The following is a 17,123-nucleotide window of genomic DNA, read 5'->3' as shown; positions in this document are numbered from 1 at the left end:
AAATTTTTTTTTTTTTTATGCGCATCAAGGAATTTATTGGATAAATGCATTTCCATCGTAGTTTATGCACATGTTTTCGTATCGGATAGAAAATGTATCCGACTCAAAATTTTTTAGAATTTATGCGCATCTTGGCATTTCCATTCAGCATTTTTTGATGCAATATCCCAAAATGCGCATAAAAATAGGTGGATGGAAACAGCTATTGATAGACGACACACGGACACGGTCTGTTAAAATTTCTAATTTCTCTGGATTTAAACATTTTTGGAAACATTTGGGATAATGTACACAAGTCAACAAAATATATAACATTGTTCTAGTGGTTTTTCGATATATTAATCCAAAAATCTTACATATTGTGCTTTTAATTTCACATACATATAATAATGATATTAATAATGCTATTATATTACTACTACTAATAATACATTTAAACTTGTTTGAAATAAAGTCTTCAAGTCTTTTATGGGAATACTATATACCTTTAGAAAGCTGATATAGTTATATAATATCAGCTGTACTGTTAGAATCATAGCCTATCAAAGTTAAAACTCTGTCACAGATTCGATGCGTTTGAGTGCTCCTGGCAGAATTATCAATTGAACATTGACCAGCTGGGGCCCCTGGCCCAAGGATGTCAGCCTTTTTCAAGAGAACTCAGCAGCAGAATTGGCCACATCTGATGGAGGCTCACGGCTACAGACTACTAGACAAGTGTCGTCTCGGAGTAAACAGAGCCCATCTGAATTATGCCTGCCCACCAGCATCTTGCTGCATGATTTGCTCTGCCTCAAAGGCAATGACAGGAAGCATTCTTATTACATCTCAAGTATCTGGATTCAGGGACACTGCTGGCAAAGGGCTCTTAGCAAAATCAGCACACAAAATGAAGATACAATGCATTTGTGCTTGAAGTAACCCATCTTCTGAACAACATATTGAAGAATGCTGGGGAATTTGATTGATATATCTCATCAGCAATATCTAGGTTCAAGTATAATATATTTAATCTCTATTATGCAACTATGTGACCAAGCATATGGCTAGACGGGAACTTAAAACACTGTTTTATTGGTTTGCTCTCATCCTGTCTGGGAAAACACACAGGAATGCGATCCATATGCGTCTTATCCTCATAATTCACCTCAGTGTATGGAAACGTGGATCACTCCCAATGAAACCCTTCCTCCTCAAAGTAGAACCAGAGTACAATATATCCACTGCATACATATTTCCAAGAAATAAAAATGCACTAGATGTCCCTTTTGAAAATGGTAGCAGGGAAGAATGAAGCCTACTGAGTCCTTAGCCAAAAATATAGGCAATGTTCTTCTTGTAATTATGGTGTTTTGAAAAATGACTGTCCTCTTAAAAAGGCTTCTCATCCAGTGATGGCTGTTAAGTAAACACTATTATCCAGTGTGAATGGGTGACCCAGGACCGATCTGTAGATTACATTTGCCCAGGCAGCCTGCCTTTGAGTCATAAATCAAAGAGGACTTGGGATGCTAGACCACATACAGCTGCTTGAGAAAGGCATTCAACATCATTCACCAGAAACAACATAATGCTTTTGCTTTATGGGGACATATGATGCAACGTTTTTTGTTATATCATACACAATATAGGGACCACAATCTTTGGACATCTACGGCTGCAGGAATCAATAAATAGAACATAGAGGGAAATTAGAGCATTTCATATCACGTTCAGCTTCTTTTGCTTTTTTTGTCAGGAAATATGAGTTCCTTTTCTATGTCCATGCTCTTTTATAACTCCTATATAATTCATGACATTTTGTTAATGTTTTATATGTTGTACAGAACATATGCTAAAAATATATAATAATAAGTTTGCATATATAAAAGAGATAATTTTGTCATCTTTTATGTAACACGTTAAGATTTCAGAAGATTTTCAGAAGAGCAGGTTATTTGACTGATTGTAGTTTTCGCTTAATTGCTTTCATTAAATTCAATTTGTACAAACGCATTATTTTATCAAGCCTAACTGAGAATTTAGCTCTATAATGAACACTTAATTTAAAAATGTTCTTAGCCTGTAATGTAATTTGTCTGTAACATGTCCACTGCTGTCAGCTGTCACACAGTACTTCCATTTACTTGCATTAGAGGGCAGTGTAACTTTGGTGATAATCTGGCCATAGGGAAAAAAAAAAAGTATTTGGTTAGGGTTAGGCTGACATTATGTTGTGAAATTAATTAGTATGCTCGGCCTTGATTAATGTATGATCTACATGCTTAAGGCACCCACAAAATCCATAACAGACCTTTAAATATAAACAGCTCAAGCTTGTCATTTTGAACAACATAGCAGTTTCTAATCAAACTAATTTAAACTGAATGGATATGGTAATACGTTTTCCCATTTCAGAGCTGAATGAAAAGGTGACTTCAGTCAAAAATCAAGCAAAATAAGAAAACATGTTTCTGAAGTTGAAACGTACGTTAAATGTAATAAATGATCACAATATTACCACTATATATATATATATATATATATATATATATATATATATATATATATATATATATATATATATATATATATATATATATATATATACATACATACAGTGAGGAAAATAAGTATTTGAACACCCTGCTATTTTGCAAGTTCTCCCACTTAGAAATCGTGGAGGGGTCTGAAATTGTCATCATAGGTGCATGTCCACTGTGAGAGACATAATCTAAAAAAAAAATCCAGAAATCACAATGTATGCTTTTTAAACAATTTATTCGTATGATACAGCTGCAAATAAGTATTTGAACACCTGTCTATCAGCTAGAATTCTGACCCTCAAAGACCTGTTAGTCTGCCTTTAAAATGTCCACCTCCACTCCATTTATTATCCTAAATTAGATGCACCTGTTTGAGGTGGTTAGCTGCATAAAGACACCTGTCCACCCCATACAATCAGTAAGAATCCAACTACTAACATGGCCAAGACCAAAGAGCTGTCCAAAGACACTAGAGACAAAATTGTACACCTTCACAAGGCTGGAAAGGGCTTCGGGGAAATTGCCAAGAAGCTTGGTGAAAAAAGGTCCACTGTTGGAGCAATCATTAGAAAATGGAAGAAGCTAAACATGACTGTCAATCTCCCTCGGACTGGGGCTCCATGCAAGATCTCACCTCGTGGGGTCTCAATGATCATAAGAAAGGTGAGAAATCAGCCCAGAACTACACGGGAGGAGCTGGTTAATGACCTGAAAAGAGCTGGGACCACAGTTTCCAAGGTTGTTGTTGGTAATACACTAAGACGTCATGGTTTGTAATCATGCATGGCACGGAAGGTTCCCCTGCTTAAACCAGCACATGTCCAGGCCCGTCTTAAGTTTGCCAATGACCATTTGGATGATCCAGAGGAGTCATGGGAGAAAGTCATGTGGTCAGATGAGACCAAAATAGAACTTTTTGGTCATAATTCCACTAAACGTGTTTGGAGGAAGAAGAATGATGAGTACCATCCCAAGAACACCATCCCTACTGTGAAGCATGGGGGTGGTAGCATCATGCTTTGGGGGTATTTTTCTGAACATGGGTCAGAGCGACCGCACTGTATTAAGGAGAGGATAACCGGGGCCATGGGTCTTCCAACATGACAATGACCCGAAGCACACAGCCAGGATAACCAAGGAGTGGCTCTGTAAGAAGCATATCAAGGTTCTGGCGTGGACTAGCCAGTCTCCAGACTTAAACCCAATAGAGAATCTTTGAAGGGAGCTCAAACTCTGTGTTTCTCAGCGACAGGCCAGAAACCTGACTGATCTAGAGAAGATCTGTGTCGAGGAGTGGGCCAAAATCCCTCCTGCAGTGTGTGCAAACCTGGTGAAAAACTACAGGAAACGTTTGACCTCTGTAATTGCAAACAAAGGCTACTGTACCAAATATTAACATTGATTTTCTCAGGTGTTCAAATACTTATTTGCAGCTGTATCATACAAATAAATAGTTAAAAAATCATACATTGTGATTTCTGGATTTTTTTTTATAGATTATGTCTCTCACAGTGGACATGCACCTACGATGACAATTTCAGACCCCTCCATGATTTCTAAGTGGGAGAACTTGCAAAATAGCAGGGTGTTCAAATACTTATTTTCCTCACTGTATATATATATATATATATATATATATATATATTTTTTTTTTTTTTTTTTTTTTTTTGATGTCATGATGGCTTTTGTTTGTCAAATTGAAGGTACACTCTAAAAACGTTTACTATGATTTACAAATTTTTTTTGGTGAAACACTTTTACACACAAAAAATTGAGTACATTTTAAAGCAGTGAAATCCATTACATACACCGTATGAGCTGAGCAAATGCAAGTAAAAAAATTAAGTAGATCTGTGTTACTACATTTGGTACATTTACAAATAAAATTGAGTATAAAAAATTGGGAGAAAAACATTTAAAACCAATATTTATTTTTATTTATGAGTAATATTAACTCGTATAGTATAACTTTAATTTCCTCTAAACCTTTGTAAAAAACTCCACACAACCACACTTATACATGACAATGGCCTTTATTGTCAATGAGTAAACTAATACAGCATATATTACAGTTTTGACATGTATACAATATTTTACAACATATTTACAACATTTAAACTCATGTAACAAACATTTTAGAAGTAAAAATTAAACATTTAAAGTAATTCAAGTGTAATCAACCTGTCTGTTATCCAATTTCCACCGTATCAGTGCCGTTTCTTGAGCCTGAGATGGACTCGCACTCTGCGGGTGGACTTTGAACTTCAGACCGCCGTCCAGCGTTTCACTCGTAGCTCAAAGATGCTGCAACGCGCCTGACTCCATAACCTGCCAATAAACAAACAGTGCACAGTTTTAAGAAAATTTTTTCATCCAAAATAATTATATTCATTATCTTAAGGAATAAAGTCGTGTGTTTTGAGCAAGGCAGTAGCACCAGGGGCTTCAAAGACAGATGCAGCACTCGTTTACTCACAGTGCGTCTCTGTATGTTGTTTTGCATTAAATAAAAAGATTTTAAGCTCAGTAATGATTTTATAGATAAAATAAAACACACAAACCTGAATTTCACATTTCAATTCTGCGACGCTGAGAAGAACGAACTGCTCTGGAGACTGAAGAGAATTCAAACAGCAGCGCTCAATCAACCGTCGAGCGGTCGTCGCGTCAGTGGGCGGGGGAGGGGTGCAGTGTTATAATCAAGTAAACTTACTAAATTTCTTCAGTGTGTGTTAAATATGAATAATCTAGATTTGAATTAAGTATTTGTGTATTTAAGTATTGTGGTTTTTGATACAGATCGATTTTATTCTCCTTTCTCAAATATTTTGATAGAAATTTCACAAATATATTAAGTATATTTGAAATAAATAATTGGTTATTCGAACACTAAATTCTTTTAGTGAAAAAAACTTAACTATAACTGTAAATTTGACACAAAATTAACTGTTAGATTTTTAGTCAATTATTTTGGTATGTTCAACTCAAAACATCAAATAAATGATATTTAGAATTGTTATTAAGTTAATAAAGTTAATTATTACTGTGATATTTACTAAGCCACTGAATTATTTTTTAGAGTGTAGTCAGGCTGCCATTCAATAGCAGCCTTTGGCTTGACTGAAGATTATGTAAACCATCGAAAGGCCTGCAAATTCTTTTAAAGGGCTTAAAAAATTTAATGTAGGTTAAAGATGGGCATTAAGCACTTGAAGCTTAGCCTATTGGGATAATGTAACCCTTTCATCTTTACATACCAAGGGCAAGAGCTGTCATTTACTGAATATGAACTGCAGTTATGCAAATGCGAACCGCAGTTGTGTTGCAATCCATACTACACAAGACCTGGCAAGTTTTGAGTAGAGCTAGCATATTATTTTTTATGCAAAATGCTGTCCGCTCATTCAACAGTTTAAAACAAAACACAAAACCTAAAAGTAGGTTAAACGAGAGTTACAGAGGTATCAATAAGATGTAATGAGCTCTAGAGAAAGACAACAAAACAGATTGGAAAAGTAACAAAGTATTAGACTGCAAATTGATTTACGTTGTCTCTTTGGCCAGGTTTTCTTTAGCAGTCCTCCATTGTCATCAGCCAATCAGAAACACAAAAGCGCCAATTCCTATAAGGCTGTCACGATACTGACAGATGGGACCAATCTAATAGCATAACAAAAACTGTGTGACCTCATTGTTACGGATTCTTTTACAATCTAAAATAAAAGGATGGATACACACAGTGTAGCTACTGAGTCGCCATCCTCAATGTCATGGACAAAGAGTTTACATAACATCTGTATGAGTCATTAATATTGAATTGTTTATGATTATGTATTCTGAAGTGGATAATTGTTTTTTATCCCAGGGTTTATTACCCTTTAGAGTCTCTTTACTCTTCCATGAATTTGGATGACTCCTCAGATGAAGAAGTTTATGGAGTCTTGATTAAAAAAACTGGTGACAGTTTTTTTTTTCCAAAAGACAATTTTATTAATTATAAAACATTTGAACCATAAAACAAGGGACATTTGTTTTTTATCTTAATTTGTATTGCATAGTTAGTCTGTGACTCACTCTTTGAGTCAAATGTAGAGTATTTAAGGTCACACCAGTCACGTTTCTACAGGTAGCATTGTCCCTGAAGAAGCTGTCCTGTAGAGCTTTTTTTTTACTGTCTTGAACCTCTCATAAAACCAAGCTCATTTTCCTCAAGAACATTCCCACATTATTACTTTGTCCACAAAGGTGAGTCACACTTTCCATTCAGCCAACCTGCCGGTCCAATCGCACAACCACTTTTCTGCTGCCAGGCACCACTGGTACATTGCATTTACTGCATATTTACTGTTTCACACATAAAATGATGCACAAAAGATCCTTAACAAGCTACATTGACCCCCCAACCCCAGACACGCTTGACTGAATAAACTCAGGCGAAGTTGCATAAAATATCCCTATTCGACATTTGCAATGCATTAAACTTAATCAGCTATATTTTGTTATAATATGTTGCTGGTTTATGAGAAAATGTTTTAGCACCTGGTTATGGCTAGCTTGTAAAAGCAATATAGAGCTCTAAACTTTATGTTTATGCACATTTTTAAGATGCACTGTTACCTAGCATCTGACGTTTCAGCCTTCGGACCGTTCATTTCATTCCCTTGTAAAGCTGACAACTGAACAAAAGGTATGTGAGCTTTGACTTTTTTTATTGGCAGCTGTCATTTATTGTGAGGTCAACACTTTACTCCTGAAATCTGAAAAGTTTGTTTGGACCAGAGCAAAATTAAGATGCACTTATGGTCTTTATACATTGCAGATCGGATCCAAATATGAGTTAGTTCAATTACATTGAGAGTTAGTGTTGTCCACATTCTTCTTTGCAGTTGTCTGAATTTAGCACCCATAGAGTTTTTTTTAAATATGTTTTTAGTTTGACTAGAAGACAAGCTTCTTTAGACTTTTCTTTCTTCTCTTCTCATATATATTGTGTAGTAGCCTATCTGTTTTGGGTGTCTGGCTTGGGATCAGGTTTGGTGAGCCTGTTTAAACTCAGCTACTGTTTCACTGCCATGGAACGGTTAATGTTCCATAAGCTTCCATATTTTAATAAACACACATTAATGTTCAACGCTGCCAACACTTACACTGTATTTTGCACCACAACCTTGTGTATGGCTTCGTTTTGAACTCAACTGTTGAGCATTTTCCAGAGTTCAGGTACACAAGCATAACATGTTAGTCTGATTAAAAATTTATTCAAAGAAATACAAATGGCTGTTTATCTAATGAAAAATTCTTAGAACTAGGAGTTTAGCTCTACTTTGAGCTTTGTACCCAATGAAATAGCTTTCCATCCACAGATGATTCCTTCATGGATGGGCAAGAGCTTTCTTTTAATTAGTGGGAATGACTAATGGAAAGAATGAGCTCAAATAATGGAGGGTGAGAGAGGGAGCAATAGCTTGTGGCGGTTGGGTACAGTCGGGCCATTGACCTGATAACAAACAACATTATTATTGTCTTGATTGGAAACAACAGTCTTTAATCCAATAAATAGGAATAAGTTTCAGCTTTAAGTGTATGCTACTTAAGCCTATAATGAAGTCTAATGAAGCTATGAATATGATGTTTGCCGTGAATCAACAACCTTGGCAACATCTGTATCATTGATCTTAAATATCTATATTTAATGTCTACACTTTAGGATAGTTTTCGTTTTATCACATTTAAATGAACATATGGGTGCATTTGAGTTCCTGAAGTAAAAAGTAAAGAAAATTATTTTTTTTAATAATTAAGCTACTCGGTTCAGAAGTTGTTAAAAACAACATTGCCCATGATGCTGTGGGCTACAGAAAATTTCACCAATCAGAAGTTGTGTCCCAAATGACCTGCTTACACCAAGCACATGAGTTCAAGTCATGTCATAAAGATCGTATTTATGAGTTGAACGCACATGAACGCCACTACGAAGTCGTAAATACCAGTCGGAAAGTTCGGGATTTTCTGGGCCCCGATCTGTACGAGTTGATGGCGTGTCAGTGAGAAACATGGCGGAATCAAATGGATGCAACGTCTGTAGTTTCATTAGCAGTGACCCTGTCAGGCTTTGTCATTTACAACAAAGTAAGCTAACATTTTAATATAACAATTAGCCTAATATATAACGATACAGTTTACAGTGGATTCATAGATTAATTAAAAACGTAAAATATTAAAACTCACCTGATGCGTATTCTTTGTTCTTCATTTTCTATAATCACAGTTTACAAACCTTGCTGTATTTTCGTGAAATTCATTAAAAAGAAGGTACACCGCCATCTTGCTCCGACCAAAGAGACTTGAACGCAACGCACATGTCGTAAACACGGCTTCTCACCTCGTAAACATCTCAGGACTTAACGCACCATGTTCAACCGTGTCTTGCAATAATTAAAAGGTTATTTTGTTATTCAACATCAGAATCTGATAGCCTTCAACCTCCGCTACGTGTTCAACATTAAACAGTTTCGTTTTTATCATCATCCTATTTATTTTGATTCTGACTATTTTATTTTGGCGCTCCAGGCGAGTGACGTCATCCTATCGCTGATGAACCTGCGGAGTGGAATGTGCTGTTTGTTTTGAGCGGTGTTATTATACCCACTGGTATAATTAAATATTACAGATTCCAGACAGACATAGATATATTTTTCCAAAAATAATTGAGTAAGAAAACACAGTAAGTTACATTGTATTTGATGGAACAGCATAGGCAACAGTAAGTAATAGTATCGTTTTAAAGAATCTGTTATGTTTTGTGGTAGTAACGTTAGCTAGTTTGTTTATCTCAATCCAAAATATTGCACTGGCAGTCCTTCACTGAGGCTAAATGGCTAAGTAATAGTAATTAGCATCATCGTTTTATTAATTTTTTTATGTTTTGTGGTAACTTAGTAAGTTAGCCTAGTTTGTTTATCTCAATCCAAAACATTCACTTACACTAGCAGTGCTTCTCTGAGGCCAAATGGCTAAATCCAGCTCTTTGTTAAAATGGTTAACAATGTCCTTGTAATTATGTAAGTAATCGATGTATAATTAATAAAGTTCTTATTCTTGAGCAGATTTTCTGAATGTCTGGTAGCTTTTAATAAAATACTTCCTTAAATTACAACCCAGGCATATTAGTTTTTCAAAAGTTAAAGAGTTCAAAAGTTACTTCATAACAGGAATGACGCTTAAAAACTTGCTCCCAGTAACTTGCTAAGTAAAAGTCAAACAGAGCAAAATAATAGGCAATAGTTGTTCAGATAATAACCAGTCACAGAAGAGAGTCTGAGGACCTAAACATGACATAAAACAGGTACCTGAATCAATACACAGAACAACGCCCAACTGTCATCTCTTTTCTTTCAGCATACACACAAGGACCTCAAACATGTAAAAGACTGGGTAAGCATTTATCATCTTCTCCTCCATTTGTGTGTCATTTCTATTGCTGCTAGTAAAAGGCAAAGTATTTTCTTCTAGAGCCACAAAGGACAAATTTGAGGTCTGCTGTTCATATTGAGAGTGATTTTTAATTATTTTATCTGTGCCAAACACTGAATTAGTGATGATCAGATGCTTATTTGTGTAAAATCAGGGCCCAGAAATCCACTCACAATCAAAGATTAGTACAAAGGTCATGGGGTTCCATCTGTGCTGTCAAGGTCAAGCTTCTTAGACTCCGCAAAACAGAGGTATCAGGTATATTGGGTTCATACTGCTCAGATTTTGCATCTTAGTTTGAATATGACTGGACTGCAGCCTCTTTTTCCTTAAATTATTAACTCACTATTTCCAGTGGTTACTGGAAGATTGATTGTGACAGGGTTTTTAGACTAATGCACATGCTACCATAACCCCAGTATTAAAAGTGAAGAGGAAAAATGTGTGTTCAGCTAAAGTAATGACACATTCCGACCTGCTTTTAACAGCAGGAAGGGTACTTTGACCAAGGCTGTTTTTCAAAGCATTTCTTTCCTTGTTGAAATGGACAAGATGTACCAATGGAAGCACCTGGTTTTCTTCATGATTTCCCTGACCTGATATTTAGGGAATAGGCTATATCTGGTCACATGCAATGGATCATGCAAAGTAATTATATCAAAAAAGTATAAGTCACGTTACCACTGCTTTTTGTCTTTGTCACAGTGACAAAAGGCAGTGAAGAAAATAGACAAAAGATAAAGAAAACACAAAATGGAACAGGCCCTTTACACACTAAGTGCAGATTTCACAGACTGACCGGCAGATCACAGATTGTTTAAATATTTTTTTGGCAGAGCTCCAGATAAAAAAGCCATTGACTCCTAAAATGAAACATTTAGGATCCATGTGACTTGGAAACTACAGAATCACTTGATAAAGATGGTTGTACAGAAGTGCTTCAGTTCATTGCATAGTACCCAGCAAGGAATTTTGCATTTAAAAGACGCAAGTTATTTTGGCAAAAATGACATGTAAGCGAATTCAAGGTTATTTTGGCTAGACGTGCCTTATAGCCGGACTATATCGGGTCTATAAATAACCGAGACGTTGAAATGACGGCTATTGCTTGCTCGGTAGCTTCTTACTTTAGGGTCCATTTATATGACAGCGTTTTCAAGTAAATACGGAATTTGTTTTGGCTGTTCATGTACACAACAGTTGCATTTTGGAGGCTAAAAACTAGTGCTGTCAAACGATTAAAATATTTAATCGCGATTAATCGCATTAATGCCATAGTTAACTCACAATTAATCACAATTAATCGCACATTTTTTTTTATTCTAAATGTCCCTTGATTTCTTTTTGTCCCATTATTTTTTCTTATTTTAATGCTCTTATCAACATAGAAAAGTGGATCGGCTTGCTTTGTTCAAATGTTTGTTTTATTGAAGACAACATTGGCATACTGTAGTGTTCGATTTCACACCAACATTCTCACTTGAAGCAGTCATTCACACTTGGAGCAAATAATCGCTCACACAATGTAACACTGTCCATCAATAAAAGGGTGAAAAAAAATACTTTGTTGCACAAACAGCCCCTTCAACAGCCCTTTCTAAGGGATCAAAACAGGGTGATACAAAATAAAATTACAAAGTGCACATGCAAGGTAAACTAGGACTCCGCCTATAGTGCAGTTAAACCAGGGGTCGCCAACTAGCGGACTCCGGTCCAAATCCGGACCGCGAAGCCTTTTGACGTAGGCTAATGAAACAGTTAACGTTGCAATGCTCACTGTTACGTTCAGACCCAGACGCGCGGTCAAGCATGCAGGTGCGTTCACACCGGACGCGAATGACGCGACATGCACGCCGCTTAATTCGCGCCGCAGAATGTCTATTTGCGTCTTTGCATTGACTTAAATCACTCGCGCAAAACGCTTCATTCGCGTCCGGTGTGAATGCACCACCAGAGCAGAAAGCAGCGCTCAAGACAAGCACTTTTAGTTGAAGACCCCTGAGTTAAACCATGGCATAATACGTTTCTCATTTCGGCGTCTCACGCTTGCCATCCACGTCTACTCTTTTAATGGCCCACAAGTGTGGGCAGCCGCAGCGTGCCTGATGTTTTGTTTCCGGTCTAGCTACATCCGGAGTGGTGTTGTAGTTTTTCTAACGTTACTAGTTGCTGCAACAGCATGTGAAAAAACTACAAAGTTTGTTAGACCAAAAAGAACGTTAATCTCGCGATAAAAAAATTGACGCCGTTAAAATAGGTTTGCGTTAACGTCGTTAATAACGCGTTTAACTGACAGCACTACTAAAAACGTATTTCAAAGTGCAAGTTTTTGAAAACGACTACAAAAACGCAAATTTGTGAAAATGGTGACGTATGCGTATTATGTGTTCAGTCTATAGGCGCTTTACAAAGTGACATTGCCCACTACTGTCCTGGCAGTATAATACAGCATTTTTAATAGTTTGCGTGTAAACTGGGATCGTTTTGACAAAGTTGTCATCTGTACGCGAAAAGCGCAAAGGAAAAACGTTTCCGCTTGTAAGGCCTGCCCAATCATCCCAATGACGGCTTATGATTAGCGGGTGAAGGTTCCTGCGCATTCTGTCTTTTCAGCAGGGCAAAGTAATTTAATTCCAATTTACTTTATTCTGACTCCATTTTATCATGACCTCGGTTATTTGGTAATTTGTAAAATAGTTTATCTACACATTTGATTATTCTGTTTAACCCTTTTTGTTGAAATTATGCCCGTTCATCCAGATTCCGATAACACTTTGAGTCTTGTCGTATTGAGATCTCTATCACACATCCGGCAGTCTTGGTCACTAGACAGGCGATTAACTAATATCCTAGTGCTCCAAGTTGATCATTCTAGAATATTTTTTCTTCAGTCCCCTTATCTGAACCCACTTAATTAATGCAAGACTATATCTAATCTTAAAAAAACAAAAACTAAATCTTCCAAGCACGTTTCCCAATTATATGTGAAGTTCCTAAACGTAATTTATGGAGGAGCGAGCTCGGATGTTAATTTCCTTTGTTTTCTCAGAGAGTCGCCATCTCCTACAGTTCTTCCGGTTTCTCCAGTCTTACACGCTTTTAGTACATCGCTGTTGTGTAAACGTACCCTTATTTTATATTCATACGCAGAAACACTAATGCTGCCTTCACATGCTATTGGAATTTTCTGAATTCGTGATTACGAGCTTGTTGCATTGAATTGACTTAAAAGTGCATTCATGTGCATTTTTTAACTAGGAAACTTGTATTTACGATAATTCCGATAGCATGTGAAGGCAGCATAATGACTAAATGAGATAATTAGCTAGACTCCGATATATAGCACATAAGGGAAAATCAAAAACCATGGCAACAGATGAACTGGATCATAGAAAACATGAACTAACACAAGGAAACTGAACTGGGGACAGTGCAAATGTAACAAGATCACAACTCAAACATGTAAAAATATTTATGCCTCTTTGAGGGTTAAAAAAGTAAAATGTTATGTTCCGGCATGTCTGCCAAAAAAAAACTTCCCATCAATTCAACTTTACAACGGACCTAATATGTTAAAAAATAACCAATAATATATATATTTTAAATATTTGAATGTTTTTAAAATATCATTATTAATTTATGAAAGAATGGCATTCATATTTTATACAACAAAACATATAGACTAATGTAAGCCTAAATTATATAGTGCAATAATGATTCTCAGTTCATGTTGAATTGGACATATAACTTCTATGCGTAGGGTACGCCGTACCCTCTGCGTGCACTCGACGCAGAAGTATAAATTGGCCTTTAAGGTGATGATACATGGGGCAACTTTTTTGAGCAATGTTACAAAGCAATGTTGCTTGGCCCCTTTCCCATTGGGAATGGGCAACAAATTTCTATCTGGATACTTTAGATCGGTCATGGGCCCTGTGTTTTACCTGGTTGCACGTTGACGGCAACGTTGCCTAGTAACATTGCTTAAAAAGTGCCCTGTGTATCATCACCATTAGATTTCAGTGAGGATGGAAATCAACTGTGAACTCAGTAGCAACTGTGGGCTGTGTTTCTTAAAAGCATTATAGGACTAAGTAGATCATCATAGTAACCATTTGCACCACAATTAACTTAGGCATACAAGAAATGCAGCCCAGAGCTGCTACTGAGTTCACAGTTGACTTCCTCACTGAACTGTGAAAGTGATGATACACGGGGCAACTTTTTGAGCAATGTTGCCGTCAACAGGCAACCAGGTGTGACACGGCCCATGACCAATCTAAAGTATCCAGATAGAAATTTGTTGTGATTCTCAATGGTACGTCGGTGCTAGCTCCTTCGTCAAAGGAGATACGCCAATGTTTATCACAAGAACATGACTGTAAATATGAACACAAGATTGAATGTAATCTAAAACAAATTACTATTTGTCGTTAAAATCCTTATTAATACCAAAAAATACTCTCCTTGTTTGCTTGGGCATAATTATTATTATTATTTTTATCATTATTGTTGTTAGTATTATTATTACTACATAGACATAGCTAAATTCTACTGTACAACTGTAATATTTTTATGTCACAATTTCAAGATAAACCAAACTTTTATTTTGACAGGTTGCAATGAAGACCTTTGAGTTGGTGTGTGTATGATATATGTTGATATTTTTTTTACCAAATTAAACGGTAAAAGGCTGATGAAGTGACTCTGGAGTTGAAGTTTATGTGTTCATGTCCTCATATAGTGAGCCAGCACACAATGTAAACTCTGTGAACGTCACGTGTGCTTCTCTGTGTGTGTGTGTGTGTGTGTGTGTGCAAATGAAACCGCTCGTCTGCACCATTCATTCACACAGAGACACACAGAACATGCAGGATTCATATATTTTATATATAATAGTCTTTTTATGGTTTAATATTCACAGACACTAGTCTACAGCTGCTGGTCATATAATTAGAATATAATCAAAAAGTTGATTTATTTCACTAATTCCATTCAAAAAGTGAAACTTGTATATTATATTCATTCTTAACACTTAGACTGATATATTTAAAATGTTTATTTATTTTAATTTTGATGATTATAACTGATAACTAAGGGAACTCCCAAATTCAGTATCTCATAAAATTAGAATATGAATTAAGACCAATACAAAGAAAGGATTTTTAGAAATCTTGGCCAACTGAAAAGTATGAACATGAAAAGTATGAGCATGTACAGCACTCAATACTTAGTTGGGGCTCTTTTTGCCGGAATTACTGCAGCGATGTGGTGTGGCATGGAGTCGATCAGTCTGTGGCACTGCTCAGGTTTTATGAGAGCCCAGGTTGGTCTGATAGTGGCTTTCAGCTCTTCTGCATTGTTGGGTCTGGCATATCCTCTTCACAATACCTCATAGATTTTCTATGGGGTTAAGGTCAGGCGAGTTTGCTGGCCAATTAAGAACAGGGATACCATGGTCCTTAAACCAGGTACTGGTTGCTTTGGCAGTGTGTGCAGGTGCCAAGTCCTGTTGAAAAATGAAATCTGCATCTCCATGAGTTTTAGAGCATGAAGTGCTCTAAAACTTCCTGGTGTATGCCTGTGTTGATCTTGGACCTCAGAAAACACAGTGGACCAACACCAGCAGATGACATGGCACCCCAAACCATCACTGAATGTGGAAACTTTACACTGGACCTCAAGCAACGTGGATTGTGTGCCTCTCCTCTCTTCCTCCAGACTCTTGGACCCTGATTTCCAAAGGAAATGCCAAATTTACTTTCATCAGAGAACATAACTTTGGACCACTCAGCAGCAGTCCAGTCCTTTTTATCTTTAGCCCAGGCGAGACGCTTCTGAAGCTGTCTGTTGTTCAAGAGTGGCTTGACACAAGGAATGCGACAGCTGAAACCCATGTCTTGCATACGTCTGTGCGTAGTGGTTCTTGAAGCACTGACTCCAGCTGCAGTCCACTCTTTGTGAATCTCCCCCACATTTTTGAATGGGTTTTTTTCACAATCCTCTCCAGGGTGCGGTTATCCCTATTGCTTGTACACTTTTTTCTACCACATCTTTTCCTTCCCTTCGCCTCTCTATTAATGTGCTTGGACACAGAGCTCTGTGAACAGCCAGCCTCTTTTGCAATGACCTTTTGTGTCTTGCCCTCCTCGTGCAAGGTGTCAATGGTCGTCTTTTGGACAACTGTCAAGTCAGCAGTCTTCACAATGATTGTGTAGCCTACAGAACTAGACTGAGAAACCATTTAAAGGCCTTTGCAGGTATTTTAAGTTAATTAGCTGATTAGAGTGTGGCACCAGGTGTCTTCAATATTGAACCTTTTCACAATATTCTAATTTTCTGAGATACTGAATTTGGGATTTCCTTAGTTGTCAGTTATAATCATCAAAATTAAAAGAAACGAACATTTGAAATATATCAGTCTGTGTGTAATGAATTAATATAATATACAAGTTTCACTTTTTGAATGGAATTAGTGAAATAAATCAACTTTTTGATGATAGTCTAATTATATGACCAGCACCTGTATATCGTGGTTTGATTTAAGTGTACTGGCCTGCTTTTTATAAATTTTTTGTTAAAAATTTGAAAAATTCCGTTAAATTCCGTGTTCTACAGTAAATTCAGTTTTTATGACTGGAATCCGCGATCCTGTCCGTGTTCTCCGCATCTTGGAAATCATAGGGCCCTACATGTTTGATGTAGGAACATTTCTTATACCCCTTCGTTTGAAGTGTGGTCCCGGAAAATCTTCATTTGAAGGGCTATCTGGCCCTTCCCCCTATCCCTACCCCTCCAACCAAAAGGGAATCGAGAAACCCCTACCCCTTCATGTGAACTCGCGTGAACAGAGGAGAGAGTGTAGGGGTAAGGGGTAGAAATGTGATTGGGCCTAAGTAAATCATGGCTGTTTACAAAAATACAACTGCAAATTTACTGTTATGCACCTGTTGAGGGTTATTTTTATTCTGTCTAGAGGGGTTCTGACATCGGGGTGTCTCACTCTTCAAAAACAGCTTAGCTTAACCTGTTAGAAGACATTTTGTGGTTTTGATTTAATCTATAGAAGCCCTTGCTCTTAGCCCATGCATTCCAGCACCACAAGAAGTTCAGAAAGTAATACTT

The sequence above is a fragment of the Gobio gobio genome (assembly GCF_949357685.1).
Source record: "Gobio gobio genome assembly, chromosome: 12".
NCBI classification, from domain to species: Eukaryota; Metazoa; Chordata; class Actinopteri; order Cypriniformes; family Gobionidae; genus Gobio; species Gobio gobio.
The sequence above is the reverse complement of the archived record's forward strand: the minus strand, read 5'-3'. Positions refer to the sequence as shown.